We start from the raw sequence: 23,432 nt of genomic DNA, 5'->3' as shown, positions 1-23,432 counted from the left end.
AGTGTAGAGCATGAGATGTTTAGGTCAGAGCAGCCATGGACTGAACAAGCATTACAGAAGAGGATAGTGCAGACAACTTTTCACAAGAGTTTTAAGTTCTGTGATATGCTTTTCAGAGATCCATGAACCGTTCCATAGTATAATGTTTCAAAACCCTTTAATTTTCATCAGGTAACTAGTAATGAATAAAGAGGTGAGATCATTTCTGACCTTCTTCAGACACAGGAAAAGTGAAAAACAGTAAAAACAGGTCATTCAGAATCCTTCACATTCTTTCTACAGAAGCAAAACACAGTGTTCTTTAACTTTTGCAAAGCTAAATTTGTAGTAAGTTCTAGGAGACTTGTCTCTGCTAAGTTTCAATAACCAGCACAGTTCCTGGCAGGAAGGTGGTGCTTAAATATTGAAGGGACGAAGAAACTCCTTAACCGAATAGGGGGCATTGTGGTGCGAGTTTCGAAACTATGTGCAGCTCCACCCCCACAGGACCCAATGTTTCCGGGCCATTTGAGATAAACAGGCTGTTTTCTCAGTCATGGGACAAATGCCCATTCCTAAGAAGTGCCACCCCTTCTCGGAAGACACCCCCCTTGCCCCACAAAGAAACCCAATCCCTTAAGGACAGCTCACAATCAGCCAAGCTCTAATCACTATGATTGGCTTCTGTAACAAGGCTTGCTTGCTTTGCAGTTTTAGGCTTTAAAAGACACAGCCCTGCTCAAGTACAGGGTTCTCCATTCCCACCTGTTTGGAGGACCCCATGCACATGGAAAATAAAACCCCTTTGTTCTTACATGAGAGCTGAGTCGTTGGGGTCTTCTTCGTGACACCGGTCTTACATTTGGAGGCCCCAGCAAGATAGACCTCCTTGTGGAAGGAGGCCCCAACTAAGCACTCCAGCTAAGCACCTCTCTGGGGTAACAGCCAATTCTTGTTTACTTTCATTTTGCAAACGATTGTTCATTTTCTCTTCCTTTTTTACTGCCCTGGACTGTTCTTGTCGTTTCTTTGGTCCCGAATTCAAGGGCCATTTGTTTCTATTGGGGGATGCCCCAAGGCTCCCTCGTGGAATATTTGACTGTGGTTCTGCACCAATTTGAGTAGGCAGGTCCCTCCTGCTGAGCTGGGTAGGTTGCTCCTACCACCCTGTGTAGTCGTTTCACGGCTACTTTGCGGGGCTTCTTCGCCGATCTGTTTCCGCCACCTAGTGGTGTAGGTGAGTATGTGACGCCGGCTCATGAGTGATGTTCCTGAGTGTGAACCCCTTGTGTTTGTCTACGTGTCTCCTGTTCCTCGTGACTCTGTTTTCTTCCAGGATAATATGGGACAAACAACCTCTACCCCTCTCTCCCTTACCTTGGACCACTGGCCCGAGGCTCGGGAGCAAGCTCACAATCTTTCTCTCCAGGTTAAGAAGGGCAAATGGCAGACCTTCTGTTTTTCAGAGTGGCCCACCTTTTCAGTCGGATGGCCTCCTGAAGGGACTTTCCACCTTCCCCTGATCCTGGCCGGAAAGGGTGTAATTTTCTGCCCTGGTAGACAAGGCCACCCAGATCAGATACCCCACATCCTGGTTTGGCAGGACCTACATGAAGACCCGCCATCCTGGGTAAAACCCTCCCCCCCCCCCCAGTGAGCCAAACGCCTCTAAACTCCTGCCTGCAAAGGCACCTTCAGCTCCGCCAGTCCTACCCGACTCCCAATCTGATCTTCTTCTCCTTGAGACCGACCCTGCACCTCCCTGTCCCCTCCTTCTTACCCTCCCTCCACCCCACAGATGCCAAAAGGTGGCTCCCTCTCCGCAGGATCAACCCCGTCAACTGCAAGCCCTCCGCTTCCCCTGGTAGCCTGGGTGAGTCTACTCCATCATGAGGGCAGCCCTGCCGTGACTCTCCTGCTTCAGCCCTGTGGACCCATGATTAGTGATGGTACAGCTGAGGGAGAAATGCCCTCCCTACAGTATTGGCCATATTCCTCCTGGGTTGCCTGTTTAAACTTGTTACTAACTTAGGGGCTGGTTGCCCATTTCTGTTGCAGGATCCATATGGCTTATTAGATTCAAGGTTCATAATAAGAAAAATTATTTCCTTTAGCTCACCAAACTGTGCAAGAAGCACCCTTTGTTTGTGTCTTTAATGTTGTGGCACCTTGTTTAAAATGTAAGTCTTCAATTGATTGCTTGCAACCTCGGTATACCTTTTAAAAGGAGTATTTTTCTCTCTGGTTAAAATATAAACATGTGCACATATATATGTATATTTATGGTTATTAAGAATCATATCAACTTTACCAAGTAAAAACCAGGTCGTACTATATTTGAGCCAGTTAAAGGGTTACAGTTTTGTTTTTAAAATACAGCATTTTTATGTGGTAAAAGGACATAAAATAAGTATGTTTTAGACTACTAAAAGGTGACTTCAAGGGTTTTGTTAAGAGTTTTGGTGTTGTCTGAGAAGTGAGAGAAAAGGTAATTGACTGGTAATAGTAAAAAGAGGGACAAAGAGAGTAATCTTCAAATAAAGATGTCTGGCTGTGCCAGAATGTGAAAAAAGATAAAATCTTAACTTGGGAGGTATATTGTAAGTTGCACAAGGCTCAAGAGGATGTGAATTTTATTTGTCTTGATTTATAGTACTGCAAATAACAGGTTTGACAAGAAGTAAATGTGTTCAGAATTTGACAGTATTAGATCAGTTTTGGCAAAAGTATTCATAAGATTGTACTTTGCTGCAAAATGTTTCCATTAAAATGAGATTATAAGTGATACTAGAGATAACATACAAGTTCTTGCATGTGCTGTAAACATCTGGGAGATTAGGCAGCACAATTTTGTTACCTATGAAAAAGCCCTTTTTTGTTAAGAATATAATTTCAGTAAAATGATGGCCTGCCATGTGACACCCTTGGACAAAAAGTGGTGTGCCATCCAGATGAAGCTGGCTCTCTGATCTGGAATGCCAAAACTATGTTCTCCTTTTGTCCCACCCCGATTGGACATCCAGAGGTAAGGAGGTTTCCCAGTATTGCCAGTTGTTCTCTTTGCAACTCAGTCAGCCCCGCATGTTATTCAAAAATTGCAAAGGTTTGAGAGATTTGAGAGAATGCCCCTCAGCCAGTTAATACAGATAGCACAAAAGGTCTTTGAGAACTAGAAAATTTACAAGCAGCTACCAACAAAAAGATAACCAAGGTGTTATCTCTATGAGAGAAAATTAAAAAAAAAAACAAACAAACAAAAAAAAAAAACAGACGAGAGTTTCTGGGGCGGTTGGATACTGTAGGCTAAATTTTACTGAAAAGCTTGCCTCTATATGACTCCCATAAGGGAGAAACTCAAAACTCACTTAACTGGACTGATGAATGTGAACAGGCCTTGACAGAGGCCCCAGCCCTAGGACTCCCTGATGTTACCAAGCCATTTACCTTATTCATAGATAAACTCAGGGGCATTGCCAAAGGAGTCCTAACTCAGGACATTGGCCCTTGGAAGAGGCCTATAGCATACCTCTCCAAAATACTTGATACAGTGACAGGAGTATGGCCCCCCTGCCTAAGAATACTAGTTGCTGTAACAATGTTACTTAAGGAGGCAAAGAAACTCACTTTGGGCAAGTGATTTCTGTGGTAACCTCTCACAGTTTAGAGACTCTTATCAAAACCCCTCCTGAAAAAAAGGCTCTTGAATGCCAGAATTATACACTGTCAAGCCCTGCTTCTAGATCCAGAGTCAGTGATATACAAGACTTCTTCAGCGTTAAACCCAGCCACCCTTATGCCTGATGATGACCTGGAGGAACAAAGGACACCTCTCTATGACTGTGCTGACATCCTTGAACTGCAGCAGAACCTACGGGCTGATCTTACCGACCAGCTTTTGGGAAATGCCAACAACAATTTCATTGATGGAAGCAGCTTCATCCAGAACAGCAAACGAGTGGCCGGGGCAGCAGTGACCACCAAAAAGAAGGTACTCTGGGTTAAGCAGATAGAGACTGGCACCTCTGCCCAAAAAAGCGGAGCTTGCTGCTTTGACTGAGAGGCTAAAACTAGCCATGGGAAAGAGGGTAAACATTTTTACTGACAGTAGATATGCTTTTGCTACTGTACATGTACGCGGAGCCATATATCAAGAGTGAGGTCTCTTAACCTCAGTTGGGACTAACATTAAAAATGCTCCACAGATTCTAGACTTGTGGGCAGATGTCTGGCTGCCTCAATGAGTTGCTATTATTCATTACAAGGCTCACCAGACAGGAGGTGACACTGTCACCTTAGGAAACAGTTTGGCAGATCAAGCCACTCAAAAAAATAGCAACCACATCAGAGGGGCCAACCAAGGAAGTAACTGCTCTGATGCTAGTCCCTCCGACCTTGTCAGAACCAATCTACACAAAGAAAGACCTACAGTTAGCATCTCAACTTGAAGTAAAGTCCCCACCCCAGGGGGCTGGTACCAGTTACCTGATAAACAAGTACTGTTACTGGAGGCACTAGGGCAGGAGCTGTTACACTGGTCCTGCCAGACTACTCTTTTAGAAAAAAACTAAACTTGTGGAATTCTTCAGAACTCGGTTTTTTATTCCAAAACTGCAAACTGACCACCTCTTTGAGCTCCAGATGCCCACAGTGCTTGTTAGTCAACTCAGCCAAGAGCTCTGCACTGGAGACCACCTGACATCAAAGAATTGTTCCAGGAGAACATTGGGAAGTAGACTTCATGGCATGGTGAAACTTGGTATTTCTTGGTATTAGTAGACACCTTCACTGGCTGGGTAGAGACTTTCCCTACTAGGTCTGAGTCAGCCTTAGTGGTAGTTAAAAAGCTATTACATGAGATCATACCTTAATTTGGCCTCCCACTATCAATGGGGTCCAACAATGGCCTGGCTTTCATAGCCCAAGTCACCCAAAAGTTAGCCCAGGCATTTAAGATTAATTAAAACTCCACTGTGCCTATCAGCCACAAAGCATAGGGCAAGTAGAACGTATGAACCAAAGACTCAAGGACATTTTAGCTAAGCTGTCTTCAAAAACTGGCAATAATTGGGTGAGCCTTCTTCCCTTTACACTGTTAAGAGCTAGATGTACCCCGTATGTTTCTGGAATTTCCCACATTGAAGCCATGTTGGGAGCCCCTGACATTGGTTCCAAGATTGTCAGAAGACAAATTAGCTAAAATTACTAATGAAGATCTTAAGTCCCTGAAGACACTCCAACTTGTGTTGGCCTGGATCCACTAGCTGTTTAGACAAAAATACCTGGACCTGCCTTCCGAGACGCCTCTCAAGGCCCCAAGGACTCCAGTCTTGGTTCAATGTCACCACCGTGATTGCCTTGAACCCCGTTGGGAAGGACCTTTCACCATGGTGCTCAGTACCCCCACTGCCATCAAGATAGCAGGAAAAACTGCGTGGACTCACTACACTGATAGCTGCTCACCAGGCCTTAAATGTTAGTAACCCAGAGCTAGCTAAAGACTGTTGGTTATGCATGCCTTTTCGGACACCCATACCGCTGGCTTTACCTTCCCCCAATGCCTCTCAGCTTGAGCAAAACCAAAGCTGCACCCTCATGAGCCTCCCTTTTAAAGTACAGCCCGTAGGGTTCAATGTGACTGCTTGTTGGGTTGGACCCGCCCAAAACAATAGTTATGAACTTGATCTAGGGGGAATATCTTTTGCCACGTGTGAGACTGTATTCAATCAAAGCAACAACCAAGATTCACTGCTTTGTCCTCCCCTGGGACATGTTTTTGTTTGTAGCAACAACAAGGCTCATGTCTTCCTGCCCCAAAATTGGACAGGAGTATGCACCATGGCTACAGTGCTGCCTGATATAGAAATAGTGCCTGGCGATCAACCCGTACCTGTTCCCATGCTAGATTACTTTATAAACCACCCCAAGAGGGCACTACAGTTCATCCCCCTGCTAATAGGTCTTGGCATATCCGCCGGAGTGGGTACCGGCACAGCCGGCCTAGCTATGGCTGCTGATACCTATGCCAAGCTTTCCAACAGATTAATTGATGACATGCAAGCCATCTCTGGTACCCTTCAAGACATCCAAGACCAAATTGATTCATTAGCTGAAGTAGTCCTTCAAAACAGAAGGGGACTTGATCTCCTCACAGCAGATCAAGGAGGCATCTGCTTAGCCTTACAAGAGAAATGTTGTTTTCTCTTGTATGAACAAGTCAGGTATAGTAAGGGATAAGATCCACGAAATACAAGAAGGTTTAGCAAAAAGAAGAAAATAACTGTCAGAAAGCCCCCTTTGGAAGATGTGGAATGGAATTCTCCCCTATCTCCTTCCCTTGGTAGGACCATTAGTGACCTTAATCCTGATCCTAGCCATTGCCCCTTGCCTCATTAACCGGATTACCAAATTCATAAGGGCACAAGTTTCTCAGGTCAAGATAATGGTCATACGTCAACAATATGAACCCCTAGCTATGGCTGACCTCTAAGATTAGAGGCCATCTACAAGAAAAAGGGGGGAATGAAGGGACCAAGAAAGCTCCTTAACCAATAAGGGGGCCTTGTGGTGCGAGTTTTGAAACTATGTGCGGCTCCACCCCCACAGGACCCAGTGTTTCCGGGCCATGTGAGATAAACAGGCTGTTTTCTCAGTCACGGGACAAATGCCCATTCCTAAGAAGTGCCACCCCTTCTCGGAAGACACCCCCCTTGCCCCACAAAGAAACCCAATCCCTTAAGGACAGCTCCCAATCAGCCAAGCTCTAATTGCTATGATTGGCTTCTGTAACAATGCTTGCTTGCTTTGCAGTTTTAGGCTTTAAAAGACACAGCCCTGCTCGAGTACGGGCTTCTCCATTCCCACCTGTTTGGAGGACCCATGCACATGGAAAATAAAACCCCTTTGTTCTTACATGAGAGCTGAGTCGTTGGGGTCTTCTTAGCGACACTGGTCTTACATTTGCATGAATCCAAAATGAATGTGTGGCTTTCTAGATACGTGAGTCGAGTATTCTAAACAAAGTTTTAAAGTATAAAATAATGTCAAGAAAAGCTCTTTCATTTTTATAGCTTTGCTTACCCAGTATTAAGTGTTTGTTTATATCTCTGCCACCTCATTCCCTTCTGACCACACTTCTTGGAAAACACAATTTTATTAGTTAATCCATGAGCCTATTTATTAAAAAATGTGCTTACAGATAATAATTGATAAATAATTATTAATGACCTTCATATATATATTTTAGAAAACTTAGTTTCCTTTTTCTGATTATTTTCTTCTGATTTTAATACATCCAAAGTATTAAAGTATTACAAGACTTTTTCTGCATGGCCTAGACAGGCCCAAAACCTGTGGAGCCTCTTCCTTGACCACCAGGGAGCAAGAATCTTAAAACTCCAGGGGCCCAGGGTGGTGCGTAGACACTCACCTCAGGGTGCCCAGTTGCCCAATTGAGAGCTACAAGACTTTTTCTAGACTCTCTGCCTTTATTATTTGGAGAGTGTGTTTTCCTTATGCCCCACAGATGTTAATGTGAATTTAAAGACTTTCACATTTATCCAATTAATATAATATACAAGAGTTCTGAACTTGTAATGTTTTACATATTGTGAATTAAAACATATATTAGCTTTCTTAATAAATATCTTCTCTAGAGGACAGTAGTATACCTAGAAATCACTCATTGATCTGTGCATAATACACTCCTTTAATCCAGTCAACCTCCCAAAATATTTTAAAATATCACCTTCTCTTTGGCAGTTACCTAATTCATTCTTTCTTTCTATAACAAAGACTTACTACATTTGGATGGTGGTTCATTAAAATCATGCTCTGAGGTGGCGGTCTCTGGCTTAATTTTTTAAAAGACACATAAACAAGACAAAAGCAGTAACTATCTGCAACTGAAGTACAAATTTAGTGTTTAGCTAACTGCTGAAATATCTGAGAGCTTAGCCTGTTGGAACAGAACCTGTGCAGCTACATATTTTAGAAGAAATTTGCTCCTATAATAAAACTGAAAGAAGTAACAAAATTGTAATTCATGGAAGTAGTACTTATTTGGTTACGTCCTGAGAAATAATGAATGTGCTCTTTTTGATGACACTGGTATGTATCCTATGTGGAAATTTTCATTGAGATTTTTGATAAGACTTCACAATCAAGATCATAATTCACTAAAATCTTTAAAGTGAATCTGTAGAGAATTTTAATTTTAATTTCTTTCACAGTAGGAACATGCCCTGGTGAATTTCTAATTTCAGAGATGACTATCTACTTATCTACTATATTGAGGTCAGATTGGGTCTTAATACATTTTGCATTATCTCTGTGTGTCTCTCTGTCTCTGCCTCTGTCCCTCCACTGAGGACTGAATACAAAAGCCATTTGTCACTGAGCTATACCTCCACCGTTTTTGCTTTGAGACACAATATCATTAAGTTGTCCATGCTGGCCTGGCACTTTCTTCCTGGATCAGCCTCCTGGAAAGACTGTCTTTTTTCTTTGGGTACTGTGTCAAATATCTCGAAATGCCAATGCTCCTATTGGGTATAATTCCCAAGAAAAGATCTGTGTTCCGAAATGAGGCATCAGGTATGGAAAGTGCTTAAGGGAGGAGAGGAAAGGCAGAGAAAGGGGGTGAAAAGGGATTAGGACCATGTTATGTGCTTGTATCAATTCTTCATGATACATAAAGTCATTATGTATGGCAACCCTGTAGCAATAGCAATAGAAAGAAACAGAGAAAGAAAGAAAAAATGAAAGAAAGAAAGAAAGAAAGAAAGAAAGAAAGAAAGAAAGAAAGAGAGGAAGGAAGGAAGGGAGGAAGGAAGGAAGGAGAAAGAAAGCAAGAAAACAAGAAAGCAAGCAAGCAAGCAAGCAAGCAAGCAAGCAAGAAAGAAAGAAAGAAAGAAAAATTGATTCATACCAATCAGTTAAGATTAGCACAAAATATTTATCAAGTATTGTATTATAAATTATAAACCACTTTTCTGTTGTGATAGAATTACTAGTGTTTTAAAAGTGCAAATTTGTTTCTTAACAGAAGAATATTTATCAGTGTGACCTTGCTTAAAAAAAAAATTAGTAACCAAAGAGCTACAATTGCTTTTGTTCCTTCCTTTCAAATCAGTAGCACATTAGGTCATGCCACATCTTAAACATTCCCTTGACTCTGAGCCATGAATTTTTCTTTTGACAAAGATCCTTTGAGTTGGAATCACTTTGTGATATAAGTAATAACAAAAATGGGCAGAATAAATATAATTTCTTTAAGCATACTATATTGATATAGAAACATCACCCTTGTATTTACCTTCTACTAAATTGAAATACAAAAAAAAAAAGACAAAAGAAAAAATAAAAAATAAAAATATTTGAGGAACTTGCTTAATTGTTTTCACCATACATCATTTCACCGGGAAGTTACTGCTGTTTTGACATATAGTGAACCTGTAAGAAATACATATAAGAGACAAAATAAATATATTCTCTTTAAACACCATGCTCAGGTAAGCTTTTCTTTTAATGAATGAGGATGTGGGTACAGATTTTTATCTATACTCAGTTGTAATAAATATGTCTATTAAAAGGAAATAAATTCCTAGTTACTGAGTCTTTTATTTCACTTGAAGAGTAAATAGTTCTTATTCATAGTGTCTGGGAAATACCTTACATTTGCAATGCCCATCAATCATCGACATAAATCCATAATCTAACAGGACATTTTTGCATGGCCAATGATTCTTTAGATTTGCCCACTTTAATAGGAACTGGTGGTTCTTGAAGACTAATGACAAGATTTAACTTTTGAAAAAGCAGCAAGTCATTCCTTTCTGAAGTCTCCATCTTCTCAGAAGTGATAAATGGGAGAGCACAAGCCCTGTGCTTTTGCTGAAAGCATCACAACTACCCTTAGTACAAACTGAAATTCAACATAGGGGAAGAGAAAATAAGGCAAGAAAAAAATAATAATAATGGCAACAATCACCTAAGAACAAATAATAAAGTGGCAAAGCTAATTTTTTTTAACTTTTATTTTATGGAAAAAAGTAAATAAAATTTCATAAAAAATAAGAGGAGAATAACAATGGTTAATATATTACATGTTGTTATCTTTAAACTAGTTGCTTATGGCACAAGATACGGACACAATAATTAGCTGATCAATAGTCACACAAAAATTCCTTTTTTAATGAACAAAGAAACAATAATAGTGTAACTGATTAGCTTTTTTTTCCCTTTCCCCTACTGTTCTTTCATTATTCACCCATCCTAGCTTCCTTTTCTTTTTGAGAAATTTTTTCCCATTTCACAAAAATTTATTGTACACTTTAGAACTTATCTATTTTTTTTCAGTTTCTCACACCACAGAGAAAATATAATATTTATACACATAAGCCTAACTTATTTTACTTGAAGTATGGTCTCAATTTGCATCTATTTACCCATACAATTCTCTAATTTATCCTTCTTTATGATTAAGTAGTACTCTATTGTATAGGAACTCCAAAGTTTATCAATTCCCCAGCTAATGGGCCTTTGTGATTTTCCCAAGATTTAGCAATTACAAATTGTGCTGCTTTAAAACATGGGTGCACATAAATTGCTGCGGTGTAATGTTTTTACTGTTCCTGGGAAAATATCCAGATGGGAAAAAGGTGGGTCAAATGGGACCTCTAATTCTAATTTTTGGAGGAATTTTCACACTGATTTCTACAGTGGTTGTACCAGTCTACATTCCCACCAACAGCAGAGACAAATTCCTTTTTCTCCATAGTCCTAACAATACTTCCTATTGGTTTTCTTGATAATAGCCATTGTTTCTTGGATGAGTTCAGATCTCAGTGTTGTTTTAATTTATATCTCGTGAAGGAACAGTGTGATGTTAAACTTTTATTCATATATTTATTTGTCATGTGTATTTCTTCATCTAGGAATTGTGTATTCATCTCAGATGCCCATTTTTGGACTGAGTCTTTGAATCTAGGAGGGGCCTGAGTTTTTTCAACTCTTTAAATGTTCTAGATAGATATCTTTTGTCTGAAGGACAGTTGGATAAAATTTATTCCACTGTGTGAGTTGTATTTTCACTCTGTTAGTGATTTTATTTGCTGTGCAAAGGCTCTTTAATAAGGTGAGGTTATGGTTGTTGATTCTTTGAAGTATTTCCCTTGTAGTTTGGTCTTTCTTCATGAACTCTACCTACAATTATGCCTTCAAGTTTTCAAATTCCTTTCTCTTCCAGTAGGTTTAGTGTTCCTGCTTTAATATTTAGATCTTTGATCCATTTTGATATTAGTTTTTTTCATGCTGATAGACATGAGTCTCAAGATTTAATGCATCATCATTCTATGAGCATACTGCAAGAACTAGGGAAAACATTCTTAAAATTCATCTGGAACATGAAGAGACCTAGAATAGCAAAGGCGGTCTTGGACAAGGAATGCAGGGAAGGAGGCATCACAAATCCTCATTTGAATTATACTACAAAGCTACTGTGATAAAATCATCATGGTCCTGGCAAGAAAACAGATGTCAAGACCAGACAGATTATAAGATGCAGACACAACTAAAAATGCACTCAGTTATCTTTGACAAAAAGCCAAACATGTTCACTGAATGAAAGAATGTTTAATAAATGGTAAACTGAATCTCTACAAGTTGAAGTCTAAAACTGGCAAACTTAATTCTGAATACATTGCTAGTCAAATTCAAATGGCATAACAATCTAATCAAAAGTAAAAAAAAAAAAACAATGACTAGCTTGCAATTACATAATGATGAAAGAGTCCAATTAAGAATGAATGAAAATGTTGAATGAAACCTAAACAAAGAATATCAATTCTGATATTGAGTACACATAATTTGCAATCATCATTATACACTTATAAATACAAACTAAAAATATGGTGACTACCACTACGTAACTGTCAGAATGACTACAAAGAAAGAAACAATATGCAATAAGCACGCCAACCAAAACTCTGAATATGCTTAGTTCCAGTTGAGTATAAAGAATAAGTAAAATTCTCATATGTAGCTCTTAGAAAAAGAAATATTGTTGCCAGTTAGGAAATAGTTTAAGAAATTATCATAAAGTTAATTCTACATTTATCATAGAGTCTAGGTATTATTATTCTCCATAATATTTATCCTAGATAAAAGGAAACATATCCACAGAGAAACATGTACAAATATTGCAACTCTACTCTAACAGCATTGATCTAAAACAACCCAAGTGCTCTGAACATGATTAAACAAATGTGGCACATCCATACAATAGAATACTACTCAGCAATAAAAAAGAACAGAGTCATCATATTGTCTGACTTGTGTGGGAAAAAGAATGAGTAGATAAGATCCAAAATATACAAAAGATATTGTGACCTGGGAAGAAACCATTCAAATGAAAAGATAAACTGTGATGGGGAAACAGAAAAGGAAAGATAAAGAAGAATATATATATATATATATATATATATAATAGTTAAGATAATTTACAACTAATTTCTCTTTGTGCATTGAAAAGAAAAGTTTGTGCTAATATTGTTTGGACAATATTTCATGCTTATATCTTACACTCTGAAGAGCTACTATGAAGATAGCAATATGCAATATACCAATGATTATTACTTTCCTATTAACCTATTTTGAAACTCTTTAACTATTTTTCTCTTTACATTAATTTTTTTTTAAATTGTAGATACACACAAATTTCATGAATCTCCAAAGTATTATCTGTTTTCCTTCTTTATGGCATTCTTGCCAACACAAAAATATTCTTAAAGATAAATTACTGGTAGCCATGAGAAGAGAATGTCTTTTTCAAGAGACAGCATAAAAGAGTTATTTAGAAAGTATTTGTATACAGATTTTGATGGCAGTTAAATGAATTTATACAACTATCAAAATTCCTAACATTATGCACAGAAAGCAAAATGGTTAATAAAATACTAGTATTTCTCCTAAAATAAGGATATGGTAACAGATATGCTTTGCTCTTATCAATATTCCTCTCTGCCACAAAATGAGAAGAAAGCCTGCAGTGTGCAGTGACACTCAGGAAATACAAAGAAATTTTGGTCCTTTTTACTCAATTTTTCTGTCATCTTAAATCTCTTCTAGAAAAGTAAAATCTACTTGAAAACACAAACACACACACACACACACACACGCACACAAGAATTGACCATTTTTACGTTGTGTGAAATGCATCACAATACATTCTTCAAAACCTTAAAGGAAAAAGTAGAGCTCTGTTTTCATATTTCACCTACTTTAAATCATTAAGAACAAACTGTTACACAAGAGAATAGAGAAGGGGGACAAGCAGAGAAAGCAAATATGAATGCATGGAGTCAACACAGAGTTCATGATCCTAGGAAAGTTCATGCTGTTAAAGGCTAAGAAAATTCCCTACTGGTCATAGTTGTAGGCACCTCTTGACAGGTGTCTTTGACAGTTTTTTCTGTACCTTAATCATGACAGAAATCTGTGATGGAGGCTAAGACCACTGCACTTATCTTACTCCTACTCCTGCGCAGTAACTGAACTTCAATGCCCAGAAATTTCCTCAACCTTATAAGTGTCAAAAGCTTCATTAACTTTTTCTAATTCAGTAACAAAAGCTTCATGTGTAGTTCAGAATGGTTGAAAAGCAAACCAATTTTGAAAACACCAACAACGTATTCAACACACACAATTGCATCAAAATTGTCTCTGTTGATCCTCAAATCAACTATGATACTTAGGTGTGAAATCACCATGTAAGGCAGAAATTTTGCACAAGTGGAATCCACATTTGAGTATCTTTTTAAATTGCATTTCAACAAAGCTTTATTAAGTGGCAAGATCAAGTCTAGCAGAATGCTCAATTCTAGTCTCTGCTGAGTCCCAGGATCACAGAGTAGTGAATATAAAATGAAGCACATGCAAACCAAAAGGTAACCAAATTTACTTGCCATTTAGAAACATTTCAGTTCAGGTTCATTTCTTTGGCTGATAGTTTTCTCCATCACCATTATAATATAATTACTTCCCCAGCTGGAGGCTAACATCCCATTCTCTAGTTAATCTTTTTAAACCATAATCTGCATTTCGCCTCTCCCTTTATTTGTGGAATCTTGCCTATAGTGATCCTCTCCTTGGTGAATTAATTCCATCCTCTCCAAATGAGCCAGAGAATCTTTGTTAATATTCTGTTCAACTGCAGGAATATAATCAATGTTGTCTTCCTTTGCCAAAATCCAGATAGATCATTGTATTTTTTTTCTTTTCTATGGTCACTCCTGGTATCACTGACCATCTGTGAAGAGAAATCCTGGTGAGTTTTAAATATCTCTTTGAACAAGGTCCTCTGTTAATAGCTCCAAAACAAAGACAGAATGTGGGGAAAATGTCAAAGTGAGAATCAGAGATTTGCCAATAATGAATAATGTCCTTAGATACTGCTAACTTTTTTTTCCAATTATCTTCCTTCCGAACTTCTCAGGTATACTAAGAAAATAGAAGAATTCAACAATTTCTTTTAAATTTACTCATCTTATGTTAATTTAGAAATTCTCTAGTTTATCTATGAAGAATCCTCGGTCAAAATTTTCCAGGTATTTGTTCCATTTCCATTTTTCCCCCTAAAACTGGCTGATACACTAATATTAGTGAGTACCTCGTCAACTGGCTTGTACAATGTTTGTCTTCCAATCTGCATACACAGTACGTCCTCGACCCAGAAGGCCCTTCCACCAATCTACCTGGAGATGAATTTATTACCGTCTTGCCTCAGCTTGGTGCTTTCCCATCACCATTCTAGGCCTTCTCTGGAAGGCCTTATAATGTCTTCTTTATAGTCTCACAAGCCAAAACATATGAAGGAGTGGCAGTTTTATAGAATAATTCTATCATGAGTATGATTATGCTCCTAAATCCCAACACATGCTTACGTACTGTATTTTTGTAGCCTTTCAACATTTTTTCACGGAATAAACTTCAGGAAGAGAGTGGCAATCAATAACTTATTTCACAAATAAGCACACAGACTCAGGCTGCACAAAGGAAGTAGTATATCTTGTGGTAGAGAAACAGGCTCATATAATTATGGAGACTGATCAGTACCACAACATGATGTTTGGGAGCTGAAAACCATGGAAAATTGGTGGAATAATTCTAGTTTGAATCTGAGGGCCTCACAGACACAATGGTGTCTAAGGATAGGGGAAGACCAATGTCTCAGTTCAGAGGTGTGTGGGAAGCAAGAGAAGGAGATTCTCTTTCCTCCACAGTTTAGTCCTATTCAGGTCCTGAAATATACCGGATGATGCCCATCCCCATTTTGATGGACCATCTACTTGCCTGATCCCCTCGACTCATATGATAATCTTATCCAGAAACATTCTGCTAGACACACCCAGAAATAATGCTTAATCTGAGCACCCCAGTCCAGTCAATGTGACACAGAACTAACCATCAGACACATAATAGTCCATCAGCAAAATATGCCCCCATTAATCATGGAACTGTTTCAGATGGGTGACTCAAAGAAATAAGTGTGGGTTCTGTTTCACTGCTGGGTTGATAAAACAAAAATATAAGGTGAAAAATATGTGATATATCAATATACTGTTACTGCAAATAACAGTAGGTCAGGGTTCAGAACACTCTAGTGTATTTTGTTTGTTTACTTTTTAGACCAGAAGTCCTCAGCCTTAACAGTATTAACCTAATGCTGCAGTTGTGTGTGGCTGTCATGTTTATCGTAAGATTCTCACCAGTATCCCTGGCTTCTGCTCATTGCATAACAGTATCACTCCAAAAATGTGACAGCCACAACTTTCTTCAGACCTTATCAGATGTCCTTGGTGGGGCACAATTCCCACAGCTAAGGACACTATTTTAATTTAAAGAACTTTCTGAGAATGAAGTGAAGGTGTTTGAAAACATAAATTTTAAAGTTTCCAGAGCATGGAAAGCTAGTTGTGATTTCATTTTAAGTCAGAAATAAGCTAGAATTGTGGTTTACTATATCAAAAATTTCCTTCTCTTTTTGCTCTCTTTTCAAAGAGTTAAATGGAATATGTATTTACATTCTATTCCAATGCCCTAAAAGTAACCCCTGGGATTTAAAGTGTCAGATAACTTGCCCAAGGTTATGAACGTCTATGTGAGGATTTGGAAAAGTAAACCAGGTTATAGGTTCTTCAACTACCATGCCTAATGCATGGTCCTCTTGTTTAGCAATGTCTGTGTTTTATAATTGCATTTATGCTTATTAGAAGCCAGTATTCCTATGTCCTATATTTAACAAGTTTCTATGTATTATTTACTTACAGCTAATAAAATCCCAGGGTCTGAGAGTAATAAATGGAAATTCCCTGCTCAGTATGAAACTAAGATGGACATTATTTTCTGTTTTTTATGTATATGTTCCTACCCGCTCTCTCTTCAAAAATGGGTAAATCATAGCAATGAGTTTCTGCATAACTCAGGTTTGTTGCCTCCTCCTCTTCCTCTTCTTCTCCGTCTTCCTTCTGCAGTACTGGGGTTTGAATTTAGGACCTTCATACTATAACCCCTGGTCTTTTTTACTTTTTATTTTGAATCAGTGTCTCACTAAGCTGCCGAAGATGGCCTTATCCTCTGGCTTCAGACTCCCAAAGTGCTAGATTTACAGGCATGTGTCACCACACCTCGTCATTTTAATACTTTTGTCAGATCATGATCCATTGTCTAACCACCATCCTCATAGTAAATATAGATACAAATCACTGAGGTCTTCTGTGTAAATATTGTTATAACTTAGAAATAAAACCAATGTACTCTTTAGAATTTGCACTTTTATTGTGGAAAAATCTGAAATACTTACTGTTGAGTACTGGCCATGTAGCTTGCACATATGATCCAGGATTCAACACTTAAGAATCCTTGATATCAAAACTTATCCTTAAATACCACTCTATATTAATTTTTATATGAAGTCAGTCAGTAAAGACATAGATGAAGACCTGGGGGAAATTTAGAAGCCATGATAGTCATGCAAAATCAGAATTCAAAGTGCAAATATGTAAACAAAGGCAATAAATCTGTCTTTACACAGGGGTAAAATACATGTGACACTGTCATTAAACTTTGTATTTTGCTCTAATACTTGATATCCTTATTTATTTGAGGCATACGAGTCTTTGCTCTATCAAAGTTATAGTAAGAATTTCCTGACATCACAAAATCTGATATATAGCCATGCTGGGAGAGAGAGAGAGAGAGAGAGAGAGAGAGAGAGAGAGAGAGAGAGAGAGAGAGAGAGAGAGAGAGAGAGAGAGAGAGAGAGAAAAGAAAAAGGAACATAAAAATAAGAACAAAATAAATGAAAAGAAAGAGGCTCTGGAGAAAATGGTAAATAAACATGATTACTATTCACAAGAACAGTGGATTAGAGGGGTTTCTTGAGAAATGAAAAGGGGAGCGTTTTCATAATTTTCCCTTTAACTTTAATAAGTATTTATCTAATATATTGCAGGAGAAAATTTAAAATATAAAACATATACATGTTTTATTTTTGTGAATTTGTGAAAAAAATCACCTATTAAAAATTGAACAAAGTTATGGCAGAAATTATTCTTTTAAAAGATTAGTGAATCAGCTTCTTCACTAATTCAAGCAGCACATCTGAGCACTTACTATGAGCTGGAATCTTTTCTGTATCCCAGGGATTTACAGTAAGCTCCAAGAGACAGGAATGCAGAGGAACATGTTTTATTTGACTCATTTACCTGTACTTCAAATTTGAATAGAATTTAGGAATAATGCATCAGAATATTTAAAATCTGGTGGGAGGGCAGGTAAACTTTATCCACAAGTGATGAGTGCACAGGTCAGAAAAAGGCTAATCCTTTGGTTTGAAAAAAGCAAATGCTTTATGATAGTGGAGCATTTTAGGGAAGAACTTGAAAAACTGTTATAGAGAAGGAATGGATAGGGTTAAGTCTACATTAAAATGGACTTTTTGATACAAGATAGTGTATTATCTTTCCTTTTTAGAAATATTCCATGAAAGCAAAATTAGCACAAATTACCATCAGGATCTCTCTCTCTCTCTCTCTCTCTCTCTCTCTCTCTCTATATATATATATATATATATATATATATATATATCTGTCTGTCTCTCTCTCTCTCTCCTCTTTCTTTCTCTCTCTATTTGATCAACAGTTTATATAATTTTATATTTACTTTTAAAGCAGATGATCCCCTTTGTTAAATTACAGAAGCAAGAAGTTGTATATTTAGAAAAAGAATTTCTAATAAAAATGTTTTCTTTTCTCCAAAAGGCTTTCTGGATTCAGTACTGCCTCTGCAGTCCAAAACGTTTGTCAAGTTTGCATCACAAATTAGACATCTGAGAAACAGGCAGCAAGTTGGTTAATTATTGGGATTAATTTAATGAACTTATTCTCATTAGGCTTTATGAGCCATGCTGTACATGGCGACAAGTGAAAGTCCACAACCACAACATGGCAGTGTCAGTAGGTAATTAAGGACACTGATGAAGATTTTTGCAGAAACAAGATGTGGCAAATTGTGTAAAAGTATTATTATTACATGGAATTGAAAGCTGATAATTACAGAGAATTAAGTAGAAATCATTTTTGTTGCAACAAATTAAGAGAGAAGTCCTTTTGCCTCCCAAAACAAATGTTGAATACACACATAAATCATATTTTTTTCACAGCCTACACTTCATTTTGAGCGTGATGAGGTATGTAATAGTTTTTACTGCCACATGATCTGGAAGTAGGCACAGTTTGTCATCAGAAGGATTTTTATAGTGTTGATCTTTCAGAAAAAGAATCTCACACTTCCAATGACCTCATGATGGAAAACATATAAAACAGGTGTTCTTTTTTCTCTCTATTTTTAAAAAATATACTGGAACTTGGTTGTTATTGATTATGAAAAAAATGGAGATGAAGTATGAATGGAATGTGAAACTTCATCTTACAGCATATACATTAATTCACTCAATTTCTTCAAAAATGAGAAAGCTGTGGAAGGTCAAAGTGGGTCTGAACTCGGCACTAAATTAAAATATCTGTTTAAAAAATCAAACATGAATTTATGATATCCTAAAAATTTTGTCAAGTCTAAGATCAAACTTATGTGTCTCTAACGTATAACATTTTAAAACTGCTTATCTAAAATCATATTGTCAGTGTAAAAGAGTTAAAGAATGGGCAAATAGGAAGTAGATGCACCTTTAAAAAGACTGAAGTGTTCTCTGCATTGTCTTTAGCATTGTTTAACTGATAAACTTAAAATAATACTCATATTTTCATGTATCTCACATTTGTGATACATCAAAGTATATAAACACTCCATTATTACAACAGAAATAATAATATTCAAGTAACTCTAAAGTTCAGTGTGTGAAAAATTAATGGAGTTAATGACAAAAATGATGATGTTAATAATGATAATGTAATTATTACTGTTATTTAAGTGAAACATCAAATTTGATCTTTTTTTAAAAAAATACCTTTTTTCTTTACTTCCTTCTATAACCTCCAGTGACCAATTACTGTTATTAGTTTAATTTTGTGTAATATATTCATGAAAATGTTTGTCCTTTTCAAACTTTGGATGACTAGTCTCTTTTCAATTCTTAATGTAGGCATTTGGCTTAATGCCAGGGTTTATTACCAAATCAGGAAATAAATCTCACAGTTATCAGTGTTATGCTTTTGTTGGTGTGGAGATTTCAGTATGGCCACTAGAAAAATCTGTGTGTATGTCGAATATCATACTCTTTAGAGAAGTACTTTTCCTCCATGGAGACCTATTTTATAATTTAAAATAAATTAATAAATTAAAACTTTCGGTCTTCTAATTAGATGACTTCTGTCTGATGCCTATCCCAACTGTTAGGAGTTTGCTAACAGTCTAGAGGGCAGAATCGCTTGAGGGAGCTTCTGTTTGTGTGTGTGTTTTCTACATTTGTGCTCTGGTCTTCTAGGTGGGAGTGGTGATAATCAGAATGTATTTCTTAATTAAACATAGAGAGATACACATACCCCAAGGCTACAGAGATTCATGCAAATAATAAACTAGATATAAATAATAATAAAGAAGCATGACATTTAAATAGCAGGCTTATGGATTTCACATGAAATAGCTGTACTGCACAGCTGAGAGGTTCAGTAGGATTAGGGCAATTTAATTAGTGATAGTTTGAAACGGAATTTCCAGACCCATGTGACTTTCCTTAATGAAATCTTGTCCCTGAATATCTAGTTTAGTCACAGGTGGAATGATGAGAAGAAGACACAAGAGTTCTTGAAGACATCCTCAGAAATTGCAAATCTCTGGAAATCAATTCCAATCAACATGGACTTTATTGCAGAATTATCTCGAATGTTGAATGAGTAATAAAACACCTTTGACATTACGAGTATTGAGATATATAGTAGGAAAACAAGCCATTTGCAAATGTGCACTAGATCATGAGTTTTATTTTACTTTAATTTTTCAAGAATCTTTGAGGAGCTGAAATATAGTTTGGTGGCACAGTGCCTGCCTCGCAAGCGCAAGGTCCTGAGTTGATTCCCGGTACAAAAAATAAATAAATAAAATAAAGAATCTTTGGATTCTAGAACACTATGAAGCCCACTTTGGATAACACTGTTCTACTGGTAGATAGGCATATAGGAAATGAAAAGATGATTATTAAACAAGCGGGCATAAACGGAACATGAGATAAAAAAAGATCAAAAATTTTCTGCAGTCAGATTTAAGGACCAGTGCCTGAAGACTTTTCAAATGACATCAGTTTTAATAAACAGAAAATAAAGATGATGTGGACCAGACTACTCTGGAGACATGAGTGAATAGAGGGTAAGGTCTACTACAGAACTGATAATTACTTATATTCTGTTGTTGGTATTTGTCTTACTTATAGACTGAAATAATCAATAGGATTGTGAAAACGGCTTAATTATCTACATACAATATTGGAGAAGGGCCTGGCAGTTAATAAGGACACAACAAATGTCTGCTATAACCATAATGGTTTTTCTTTTGTGGAGTTTGAAAACTATATTTGTATCTGACATGTGAAAGAAGGTCTCTCAGCAGTAGTGAGAGATGGGCCTGGCTGGACAGAGTGGGCAGAGAAGTTTTGTATGGAATCAACACCTTCTCTTAAAAATAAAGAAAAATCTGTGGAAGGTTTGTAAGGAGGTTTAAAATATGTTACTTCTTCAGGATGCTGAGCAGATTATGAAGGAAAGGCACAACCAAAGGTGAATACCTTCTGGTGGATAATGCATTCTCCATGAAAAAGAGATGATGAAATATTGAGTTTATAAGGATAACACAATGGTTTGTGTTTTTTTTAAAGTATTCATCTAAATACCCAGTCCATTTCAGGGTAGTACGCATGCATTGATCTTTCGAATGCATTCTTCCATTCTCTCATCACCAACCACATTTCTCAAGTCAGGTATAACAGTGAATACACAGAATGTGTTCAGCTTCTAAAGAAATTTTCTTCCTCTTTTGATTCGCATGTGGATCAGATAGCAGGTTGCGGAGTATACCTAACAAGATTTTTAGGAATATATAGTCTGTATGAAAATACAGGCTAAAAGTTTAAAAAATAAAAAGAATAAAATTACCTTTCTTGTCCACCCTCCTCCACCAATTCTGTCCTTTCCACTTCTAGTTGTTAGGGTTAAAGCACAGGAAATTTTCAGTTAATGCCTCTAGTTCTCCAAGAGGAAAATATCAAAACCATGAAATAAGATACCTTCTGTTTCATCCCCGGTATTAATCTCAAAATTACCTTTGGTTGTTCTTACTCAAAGAAACAGGCTTCACCAGTCATGTGACAGGTCCTCATTTCTTCCATTTTGGGTTAATAAGTCTATTAGAGTCTTAGGGTGGCATGTGTATGCCCCAGGAAGTGGATTTTGAGAGACAATTGGCATGCAGATGGTGTATGAGGAAGTGTTTTTGGAATTACCACCTGTTGAAGGAAAGAGCGGTGCAGAATTATGGAAAGGAAGAGTTGGTGGTGGAACTGAGACCTGCCATCACACAGAACTCACAGCAGGATGGACGTTCAAAATGTCCCAGGTCTGGCACAAGTGACTGGATCTTTACGAGCAGGTAGCTCCTAACCCTGGATGCACATTTCCCAGGAAAAACTGTAGCCTCAGGCAAGGTATTTTTTGTTTTTTTCTGCTACCATTTTGGAAATCATGAACAGTCAATTAGCTTCTGAGTTTTTCTGAGAAAAGAAGAGAATATGCTGGCTATTACTCACATGTATTGACCAACTAGGTGTGGATTATCGAAGGATAAAATACGACCTTGGATAATAAGGCCACTCTCTTTAGTCAAGGTAACATTGAAAAACACTGAAAGTTAAATTCTGGGATTTGCAGTAGCTGGGATCCAAGTCTATCAGTTCTTCAGTATGGCTGTCATATTACAGCATCTCTTACATTGAGTAATAAATGGAAAAGCTGATAAAAATATGTCAGTTGATTATATCTTTACGTCACCAGGCCTCACAAAATTTCCATTTCTTTGCAGCCAGACTTTGCTCAAAAGTGTCGCATCTTCTGGCTATGCTTCTTGTAAATACAACCTCCGAGCTCAGAATGAGCAAGTTTGTGCCAACTATTGTTGTCTGCCCTCTCGTTTCCCCAACACATAATTGGGAGGGTAGACGCCTCATGCTCTCATTTTTTTAACTTTCCTTTTTCACTGTTAACATTACTAAGTCCTGTGCTGATTGTTAATATATACGTTATTATATATGCCAACTCCTCTTCAAGTAGGTGACTATCATAGACTACAAACATGTAGTAATAAAACTGAGGGAAAAAAAGAAAATATAAAAGGTTAAATAAATGATAAAGTAAACATGTATTATGCCTACCTAAATCTATAGAAGTCATCTATATTTCTTTACATATAGCTATTTCTTTTCATATTAGCTATTTTTAAAGATTTAATATTTATCATGATCAACTATAATTACATTAGAGGGTCAAAATTTTGTATGTTCATTATAATTTATATACGATTACCTGCCTTAAGTTTTGCATTTTTATTTTATAAATGTTAAATGCCATATTTTATACATTCCCTTTCATTATGTTTTCACATTGTGTTATATTCACTTGAGTATGCTACCATTCTCAATTATGTAGTACAAAATATGGGCAATCATTTGTTTAATCTAATACTGAAATTAATTTGGACATTTTGAACTGATGTAAATTAAACAAGACATCACTTTTCAATATTTTGATATTTAATAAAATGCTTATATTTACTCAATTATCATTCAATTGCATTAAATTTATGCAGTGAGAATTATAGCACTAAAAGCTATACTTTTAGTATTGGTTTATTGTTTTTCCCTTATTCTTGGGAATAAATAAATCGCTATAGTGCTA

The 23,432-nt window shown here is 37.1% G+C and overlaps 1 long non-coding RNA gene across 1 annotated transcript in view; it reads left to right on the top strand.

Annotated features, from left to right (window-relative positions):
• Positions 1–671: 671 nt before the first annotated feature.
• Positions 672–23,432, top strand: part of LOC134475760 (uncharacterized) — a 38,548-nt gene continuing 15,787 nt past the window's right edge. Inside the window, exon 1 of the long non-coding RNA XR_010046995.1 lies at positions 672–1,216. This is a non-coding gene — a long non-coding RNA (uncharacterized LOC134475760). The remainder of the gene's footprint in view (positions 1,217–23,432) is intronic.

Source organism: Cavia porcellus, unplaced genomic scaffold (genome assembly GCF_034190915.1).
Source record: "Cavia porcellus strain 051 isolate PalLab524CR breed Dunkin Hartley unplaced genomic scaffold, mCavPor4.1 scaffold_4, whole genome shotgun sequence".
NCBI classification, from domain to species: Eukaryota; Metazoa; Chordata; class Mammalia; order Rodentia; family Caviidae; genus Cavia; species Cavia porcellus.
The sequence above is the reverse complement of the archived record's forward strand: the minus strand, read 5'-3'. Positions and strand labels throughout refer to the sequence as shown.